We start from the raw sequence: 9,548 nt of genomic DNA, 5'->3' as shown, positions 1-9,548 counted from the left end.
AGATTATAATATTTTCTTATGGGTTTATATTCTATGTAGATATAATACCTTTGACAACTATTAATTGAAGGATGGCAAGGAGTATGTTAAGAGGAAGTGGTAACATTTTTATATTTTATAGGCAGTATTAAAATGTTAATTCTAAATAGACTGTTAAAATAAAGGACATGGCAGTAGTATTATCCTTAGAGAACCACTAAAAATACAAAAAGTAGAGTTAAAACCAATAGCTAATTAGGATGGAATTCTTAAAAATATCCAGATAATCCAAAAGAAGTCAAAAGGGATAGAGGGGACTTCAAAGAAAAAAAATAAAATTACAGAGTTGACACCAAAAGCACAGTCCACAAAAGGAAAGATTGACAAATTGGAATTCATCACAATTAAAAATTTTTGCAAGGTAAAAGATCCTGTTAAGAAAATGAAAGACAAGCTACAGATTGGGAGAAAATATTTTCAAATCACATATTCAACAAGTACTAGTATGTAGCATATATTAAAATCTCTCAAAGTTCAACAGTAATAAAACAAAAATTCCAATTAAAAAAACAAGCAAAAAACATGAAGACACATTTTACTACAGAAGATACACAGATGAAAATAAGCACATGGAAAGATGTTTTACATCATGAGCCATTAGGGAAATGAAAATTCAAACCACAATGATATATTACTACACATCTAGTAGAATGGCTCATGTAAAAAGTAGTAACTCCATCAAGTTCTGGTAAAGAAGTACATTTCCACTCATACATTGCTGGTGGAAATGTAAAATAGTACAGCCACTCTGGAGAAGTTTGGCAGTTTTTCATACCACTCAGCTTAGCAATTGTAATTCCTGGTCATTTATTCAGAGAAATGAAAAACTTATGTTCACATGAGAACCTATATACAAATGCTCACAGAGAAGCTTTATTCATAAGAGCCAAAATGTTGAAACAACACAGATGTCCTTCACGAGGTGAATGGTTAAACAATCTGTGATGCATTCATACCATGGAATACTACTTGGCAATAAAAAGGAACAAACTCTTGGCATACACGACAACCTGGATGAATTTCCAGGGAAATTTACTGGGTGATAAAGCAATCTCAAAAGATTACGTACAGTCTACGTGGTATAGAATATCCTTGAAATAACAATATTGTAGAAATAAAGAACAGATTAGTAGTTGCCATGGGAAAAGGAGAGAGTAGGGGGATGAGAGAACTGAATGTTAAAAATGTGTTTCAAAAAATAAAGAAAAATATTTTCTCAGACAAGCACAGACTTTGGGAATTTACTGCCAGCAGACCTACTCTTTAATAATTATTTAAAGAAGTTTTTCAGGCAGAGTAAGATCCGACAGCTCCCAATGGCCAAGTCTGTAATAATTTGTGCAAAAAGAGAATGTTACTATAAGATTATAATCCAAAGAAGAAAACAAATTTCCATGAGTATATACTGATATAAATAATTGTGGAATAAATAAATAGGTGACAACTCCTTACAGAAGAACTCTAATTAGTAAATGTAGAAGGAATGAGGGAAATAGAAACTCACCACTAGAGCACCACAGTAATAATTACTATAGGCAAGATCCACCAATTAATACTAAAATTAGTGAGCAAATGTTTAAGAAGAAATAGGATATCTGGGTAATCTCAAAGTATTTCTCTCTAAAATATTTATTAATTTCAAAGGGAAAAATAGTAACTTTGCAGTAAAGAAATCTGCAGACACTGTCTTAACCAAGTGATAAAAGTTAACATAACCAGTGAAATCGTCAAGATATCTTACATAAGTCTAAAATTATTTCAAAATAACAAGTTCTTGAAAAGGAAAAGAGGGGGAAAAGGCAAAAGCTATGAGTAGGCAATTTATAAAAGAACAAGTTTGCCAATTACATGTGAAAATATGCCCAGCACCCCTAATAATCAGAGAAATGCAAAATTTTAAATTTATGAGGTACCATTTTAGATCCACCAAACTGGCAAAAAGTTAAAGAATGGAAACAGCTACTATTTGTGAGAATGTTGAGGTGAGGTGCCCCCAAAATGTTATCTTTCGTTATACGTAGAAATGTGAAAAGTAAAACAGACCAACTTTGTTCTATCTTTTAAAATAAAAAAGCCATGTACTGTTTCACCCATCAATACCTCTGCTTGAAATCCATCTAATGGAAATTGAAGCAACAGTTATTGGGAATGTAATGGTCAGATCTTCAACGATATTCATGGCAGAGTTGGTCCAAATGGTCAACCAAAATCACCACCAAAATCTAAACAAACAAACAAAAACACAACAAATCACTAAAGAATAAACTAATAAAAGAAGGAATTAGATCTATCTCAAGAAACTAGGAGAAATTTCTAGGAGATTTTTTGAAACAATATGACTTTATTTATTCATTCATTCCAGCCCATCTGTCCTACAACAGGACCTAGATCAAAAGGCGGTTACCATGGCTTATCTGGATTGGAAAGAAGGGTTGATGCAGATGAAAGGACATGCAGAAGAGAAGCAGGGAACTAAGATTATAAAAGAATGCATTTTAAAAATATATCCCCAAAGAAAAATAACACGCCTGAAATAATCTCATATATGTCAAACAATGTATATGTATGGATATGTACCTAAAGTGGGTGTAAAAATGTCAACAAATGACTATTGGGATCATCTCAGGATGGAAGGATTTTAAGTGAGCTTTTAGGATCTTTCTTACTCTTCTGTGCATTATTGAAATTATTCCAAAGAGCATGTGCTGATTATATAAATAGAAACAATAATAAACTTGTTTTCACAGTGAGGGGGAAAAGAGTCTCAGTAGAGGAGAGTGAATTTCAGAGGTGGATGATTCTTATCTGCACAGTCATCCTTCCATCCTCTTATGTCTAGAAACAGGACACATTTTTCTTATTGAACAGTGATACGTGAGACTATGATTTCCAATGGAAAAATACTAAAACCAGTGTTAGACCCTCCGATTCTGTTCTTCTTTATCTATAAGCAAGTGCTTAGTTTTTAATGTCCTGTGTGCCTCAGAGTAAAAAGTAATTCCAGACTCTTCTAAATCTTTAAGTGATAAAGTTCATCAAGTTCATGGAGAAATCCTTTGCTGAATAAATATGTAAATATAAGAAATGAAAACAAAAAATCTTTGACAATTCAGTAACAGTTTATTAAAAGATATTTTTCTTTATTTTTCTTCATTAATTCATTTATTCATCCACTCAGTAAACATATTTTACCACCAACTGTGTACCAGGCACTAAGCTAGTCCCCAAGGAAAACTAGGTCAAAAAAGGATGATCTCAGAGTTCTGTGGTAATATCAAGAAAATTCCAATTATCTTGTAATAACTTAATGGAGTATAATCTGTAAAAACACTGAATCACTATGATGTACATCTGAAACTAATATAATATTGTACTATACTTCAATTAAAATTAAATTAAAATTCTGTTTTAAAAATTCCAGATTATAAAAGTAATAAGTAACACATAAAGGAGGTGTAGTTAATTCATCTTGAATGGAAAGAGGAGGAAGAAAAGGAAGGGAGTAGTCAGGGAGAAACATTTCTAAAAGGAGGTGATGCTTGACCTGAATATGAGTTTAAATATTAAAGCCTGAATATGAGTTTGCTGGATAAAGAAAAGAGAAAAAAGTATTCCAAGTCAAGTGAACAACACATGCAAAGGCACAGAGCTTGGTGAAACATGATACTTTGGGAAAATTTAAGTGGCTCAAGCCAGTGAAAGCAAAGATTATACAAGTGAAGGCATACAATCTGAAGCCAGAAAGAAGACTTTCTGCTTGGAAAGTCTTGATCTGGCTGGATCATTAAGAGACCACTGAATGCCAGCTTACGGAGTTTGAGTTTTATCCTGTGAAAGTCAAAGAACTACTAAAGAGACTTTTTAAAGGAGAGGCACAATTACATGTGCATTTTAGGAAAATCACTAAAATTGTGGAAGATGGATTGGAAATTGGCAAAGCTAGAGCAGAGAGACCAGCTAGCACACTATTGTATTATTTCTGACAAGAAAAATAGAGGGAGGGAGACTTAAACAGTGAATGGAGGAGGGGGCTGTCTGATAAGGGAAGAGAGAGTCATTAGAATCTAAAATTGATATTACCTCACGAGCAGTTAGATGCAGGAGCTGATAAAGAGAGTGAGATTGGAAAGAAAATCTCTAGGATAAATGACCATGGAGAAAGTGATGTCATCCACTGAGATGACAAATATGGAAGAAGAAGCAATTTTGAGAGAGGAGTTTAGTGGGACATGTTCAGTCTGCCAAAGCTTCACTTGAAGGTGCGGCAGCAATTGGAAACGTCAAGTAGTTTCCTTTTAGACCACAAACCAGCCATTGCTTCCTAGAAAACAAGGCATGTTATTCAAATCAAGAATGAGGAATATGAGGAGACTTCCAGGTAAAGTGAGATGGGGAAGGGTCACTGAAAGACAAATTAGGAGGAAGAGATGGATGGGGACAGAGTGGAGGGAAGGGAAGGGGAGGAATGAGTGACAAATGAAGCAATTAAACTTTTCACTAGCCTCCCTCTCAACTATCAGGTCGTGAAGTTTTCAAAGAGTTATTTGTAAGAACTCTGTTCTTTGGAGGCAGAATGAGTTATTAACCTTCTCTAATTGGAATCTGATTTTCTCTAGAATTCCATATTTCAGACTAACAGGGTTTCACAGAAGAGTGTAGTAAGTTTTGGATGACTGTTTTTATGTTACATGAGTCACTTCTTTAATAACCCAAGTCCCACTCCCACTCCCCATCTATCTCTGCCCTATCTAAGCCACAGAGTCCCAGGGCAGAATCTAGATTGTAGGTCACTGAAGTTGGCCATGAAGTCTTCCCAAACAAACAATGGTGCTGTGAACTGAACGTTAATGTCCTTCCAAATTTCACATGTTGAAGCCCTGACCCAAAATGTGATCATACTTGGAGATGGAGCCTTTGGGAGGTAATTAGCTTCAGATGAAGTCATAAAGGTGGGGCCCTCATGATGAGATTGGTGGCCTTATAAGAAGAGACTCAAGAGCTTGTTCACTCTCCTCACTGTGCACAAGAAGAGGTCATATAAGCACAAATGTTCTCTTGGACACGTACAAGCCAAGAGAACAGGCTCCAGGATGAAACCTACCCTGATGGCACCTTTATCTTGGACTTCCCAGCTTCCATAATTGTAAGAAATAAATTTCTGTTGTTTAAGCCACCCTGTCTATGGTATTTTGTTACGGCAGCCTAAACAGACTAAGATACATGGGTGTCACAGATGTCAAGTTTGCCTCACAGAGAATCTGTGTCCCAATCTGATATATGTCCATGATCAGCATCATACCCAATATTAACATTTAATTGCCTTAATCAAATGTATCCTGGTCTTGAGTCTGCATTGAACCCTCCTGGGCTAAGGTGTTAGGAGGGAGGCCAGAAGACATGCCAGAACAGAGAGATTTTGTTAGGAAACAAGCACATCCTCATGAGAGACCAGCTTCTCTTAAGGCCAAAAAGGATGAGGTAACAAGGATCATAATTCGAATTTGGGGAAGGAGAGAAAATGGGAGTCAGATTCCCCAGTGCTTGGCCACATCTGTGTGCTGTTAACCACATTACAGATTTCCCAAAAAGCCTACTGGGCATCCATAGCACTTTGGTAGGTATGGGATTAAAATTTCAACCTTAAGATAGAGGATTTCTCCAAAGCAGACGAGTCCCATTTGCTAGATCCACATGTGTCTTATTGACCTGTGGTGTGTCAGGGGTAATGTGGCAAATGCTGTGTTGCCAATGAGCCATGCAGGGACTTCCCTGGCAGTCCAGTGGTTAAGACTCTGTGCTTCCACTGCAGGGGACACAGGTTCGATCCCTGGTCAGAGAACTAAGACTCCGCATGCTGCACAGCATGGCCAAAAAAAAAAAAAAGAAAAGAAAAAAGAGCTATGCAATGACCAAAAGGCATAAAGGACATGAAGATATAATTCATGGGACCATGGAACTTATCTATTTATTTATTCTTAATACTCATCTTTATTCCATAAAGAATTGTCATCCTTATAACACACACTCTCGAGAGGTGGGCTACAGTTTGATTTTAGCCTTCTTCCAAGCAGTGAAGGGGAAACACTTTTTGGGTGACATAAGTCACCATGGTATGAGCTGTGCTTTCGTCTCTCATTTCATTTAAATCCAAACAGCTGTGTTGTGGACAGGAGCCAAATAAGAAAAATACCTTAAAAATACCTTGATGCAACATGCCAATATAGAAGCATGAGGGAAGACAGGTGTGGGAGTGCACAGCAATGAGTTGGCCAAGATGTTTGAAGCTACCAAGTCTAAACAATCATATGCCAATCATGAATCTAAGCATCAATGTCAGCTTTAACCAGAGACCCTAAAATCTTTGACCACAGAAAAGGATAGTCACATGACAATGATAGGGAAAAAATGCATGACATCCACCAGCATACTCACACACCTACACACATCCTCAACAGCTTCATCCTCAAACACAAGGAATGGTGACGAATGCATCACAAATATGTGTCACAGCAAGAATCCCGTGACTCTCTCAAGTCTGGAGCAGAGAAAACTACAAGTAAATGCATCAGTCACAGTACAATCGGTCAACGCCAGCCATTGATATCAGTGCATAGTCTGTATTAATTAAATCTTAAGTGTAGAATATTAAATTAAAAATGTTGATTTTCCCCATTTGTCCTTTAACTCCATACATTTTATCACTTCACAATAGGAGTCCACTTAGGTTATGTTTCTATAAGTAATCCAAAACAATGATGAATTAATTACCTTTCACAACATAAGGCAAAGCAGATTCTAATTCATTAATACATTTTTATCTCCCTCAACTCATTAATTTACTGAATGCCATTCCTTCCTATAGACAGAATTTCATCTTTAGCTACAACATTTTGCAAGCACCAGACTAACACTGAACAGGATAATTTGCTCTTGAATCAAACTTTGCTGAATAAGTCAAATTGTCCAGCAACTAGAATATGTTTTAAAAGTAAATCTGGAGAGGAAGCTTGACTATTCTGTATCTTTGTCAAGTAGCATTTTCATGCTTCAGATAATCTACACACCCAAACAAAGCAGGGGCTTCTCTTTGTTCTCAAAGTATCCTGTCACATTGGTGGCTGGAACACCTTTCAAGCTTAGTCAGTACATTTACCATCTACTGTATTGTTTTGGGGTTTTTTTTAATTTTTATTTATTTATTTTATTTTTGGCTGCGTTGGGCCCTCGTTGCTGTGCAGGGCTTTCTTTTAGTTGCAGCGAGCGGGGGCGACCCTTCGTCGTGGTGCACGGGCTTCTCATTGCGGTGGCTTCTCTTGTTGCGGAGCACGGGCTCCAGGCGCGCAGGCTTCAGTAGTTGCAGCACGTGGGATCAGTAGTTGTGGCTCACGGGTTCTAGAGCACAGGCTCAGTAGTTGTGGTTCACGGGCTTAGTTGGGAGATCCCACACGGCATGTGGGATCTTCACAGACCAGGGCTTGAACCCATGTCCCCCACATTGGCAGGCAGATTCTTAACCACTGTGCTACCAGGGAAGCCCCATCTACTGTATTATGTCACCTTCACTCTTTCTGGAGATGTATTTCTTTTTAGGGACAAGAGAAAAGTAAATCTCCTTAATTGAGTCAAAATGCATTGAGAGAGAGGGAGGCTCTTGGCAAGGTAAAGGTCCTCCAGGCCATCTTTAAGACTTTCCTTTCTCCTAGCCCACGCCTTATTTTTACCACAAGTTTCCAGTTTAGAAAGAAGTATGTCCACCCAGAAAATAAATCCCAGCACAGACTACAAATGATTTACTTGAAATCCCAGACTGTAGACACTGGAGCAAAAGTTAATGAAATACTCTGCCAACAATCCAAGCTAAATGAAAGAAAATTATTCATTACACAGACTGCCAACTTTCAGGTGTTGTTGGTAGCCAAAGTGAGTAATCATATTAAATATCTATGGTGATGTAAGAAAGAAGAGAAAATACTGGAGAAAAGTCCAGGGAAAGGGTGCTAGGGCACCAATCATGAGAAAATATTAGTGGTTAGCCTTTATCAGGTGTTAAATAAATGCTAGGGCACTTGCTAATTAGTTGACATTTGTTACTTAATTCTTATAATAAACATATGAGATGTTCACTTAACATGATTCCCTTTTGACATATGAGTAAACTGAAGCTTAGAGTTTAAGTAGCTTGATTAGGTGGCAAATAAGTCATAATGTCTAAATACAAGTGCAATCAGTGTGATTGTTAACCCTTATACATAGAGTATGAGTTAATCTGATCCTCATTCTCAAACCGCACTCTTTTGAGAAATTTGGGTATGGTGAGAAAGGGGCAGAGGCAGGGGCAGGGGAGACAGAGAAAGAGAAGAGACCAGATAACTATTCAAACAGTGAAAGGACTGTTCCCTGCTATACTGCTCAGTGGTCATGTGTCCTGGAGGGAGCAAGAGAAGGCACCTGGCAGTGCTATTCCCATCCTCGCAGTAGGAGCACCGAAGATGTAACTCTGGATCAGTGTTCGAGGATTTAATTTTTTCAGACAACACAGTTCCTAAAATTAAGCCATGTTAGTGGATTCTAAAACAAATAAAGCCATCAATTCCAACCCAAGAAGAAAATCTGGCTGTGATGAATTAGAGAAGGCACGTTGGCCTCCACCGGGGTGTCTTCCTAAGGCATTTCCAAAAGAAGGTTTTTTTTAAATTGAAGTATAGCTGAATTGCAATCAAACTTTAATGATTACCAAAGGGGAAAGGGAGAAGGGCAGGAGGGATAAATTAGGAGTATGGGATTAATAGATATACACTACTATATATAAAATAGATAAGCAACAAGGATTTACTGTATAATACAAGGAACAATATTCGATATCTTGTAATAACCTATAATGGAAAATAATCCAAAAGCAGTTTTAACCCTCACCACTTGGAGAACTTACCTTCCCAGTGAGAGGCAGCTCCTCGCTTCTTCCAGGCCCTGTACATGCTCTTCCATCTTAGAAGCTACAGGCTCCCCCAGAAACAGACCCTGAAAAGAGAATGAACTAGTGAACATAGTTGTTTGGGGGTGACCGCAGAAAACACAAAGAGAGAGGCAGGAAAATGAGGTAGGGAAAGGAAGGAGGCTGATAAAGGATGACTCTTCAAGCAAGTTCCCACCATGTGTAACTGGTGGTTAACTCCATGGAAAAGCACTGGAGCCAAAGTAAAAATTATTTTTTGAGAGTTATCCCCACAACGGATGAGGGGGCTAAGAGGTCGCTTATACACTGACATTTTCAGCACAATTTGCCGAAAATAATCACCTGAAGACTGGAATGGTGGTTACCAGGAAACTGGAATCATAGTTACCAGGAGAATGAAAAGGTGCTTACCAGGGCCTAGGGGGAGGTGGGCATGAGAGTTATTAACCACTAAACATAAAGTTTCAGTTGAGTAAGATGAATAAGCTTTAGAGATCTGCTGTACAACACTGTACATATAGTCAACAGTAATGTATTATACACTTAACATTTAAGA

At 37.6% G+C, this 9,548-nt stretch overlaps 1 long non-coding RNA gene across 1 annotated transcript in view; it reads right to left on the bottom strand.

The window, feature by feature from the left end:
• Positions 1 to 2,135: 2,135 nt before the first annotated feature.
• Positions 2,136 to 9,548, bottom strand: part of LOC137208406 (uncharacterized) — a 79,182-nt gene continuing 71,769 nt past the window's right edge. Inside the window, exons 2-3 of the long non-coding RNA XR_010935621.1 lie at positions 8,969 to 9,057; positions 2,136 to 2,261 (exon numbers count right to left, since the gene is read on the bottom strand). This is a non-coding gene — a long non-coding RNA (uncharacterized lncRNA). The remainder of the gene's footprint in view (positions 2,262 to 8,968; positions 9,058 to 9,548) is intronic.

The sequence above is a fragment of the Pseudorca crassidens genome, chromosome 16, assembly GCF_039906515.1.
Source record: "Pseudorca crassidens isolate mPseCra1 chromosome 16, mPseCra1.hap1, whole genome shotgun sequence".
Taxonomy (NCBI): Eukaryota; Metazoa; Chordata; class Mammalia; order Artiodactyla; family Delphinidae; genus Pseudorca; species Pseudorca crassidens.
This window is presented reverse-complemented; position numbering and strand designations above follow the sequence as displayed.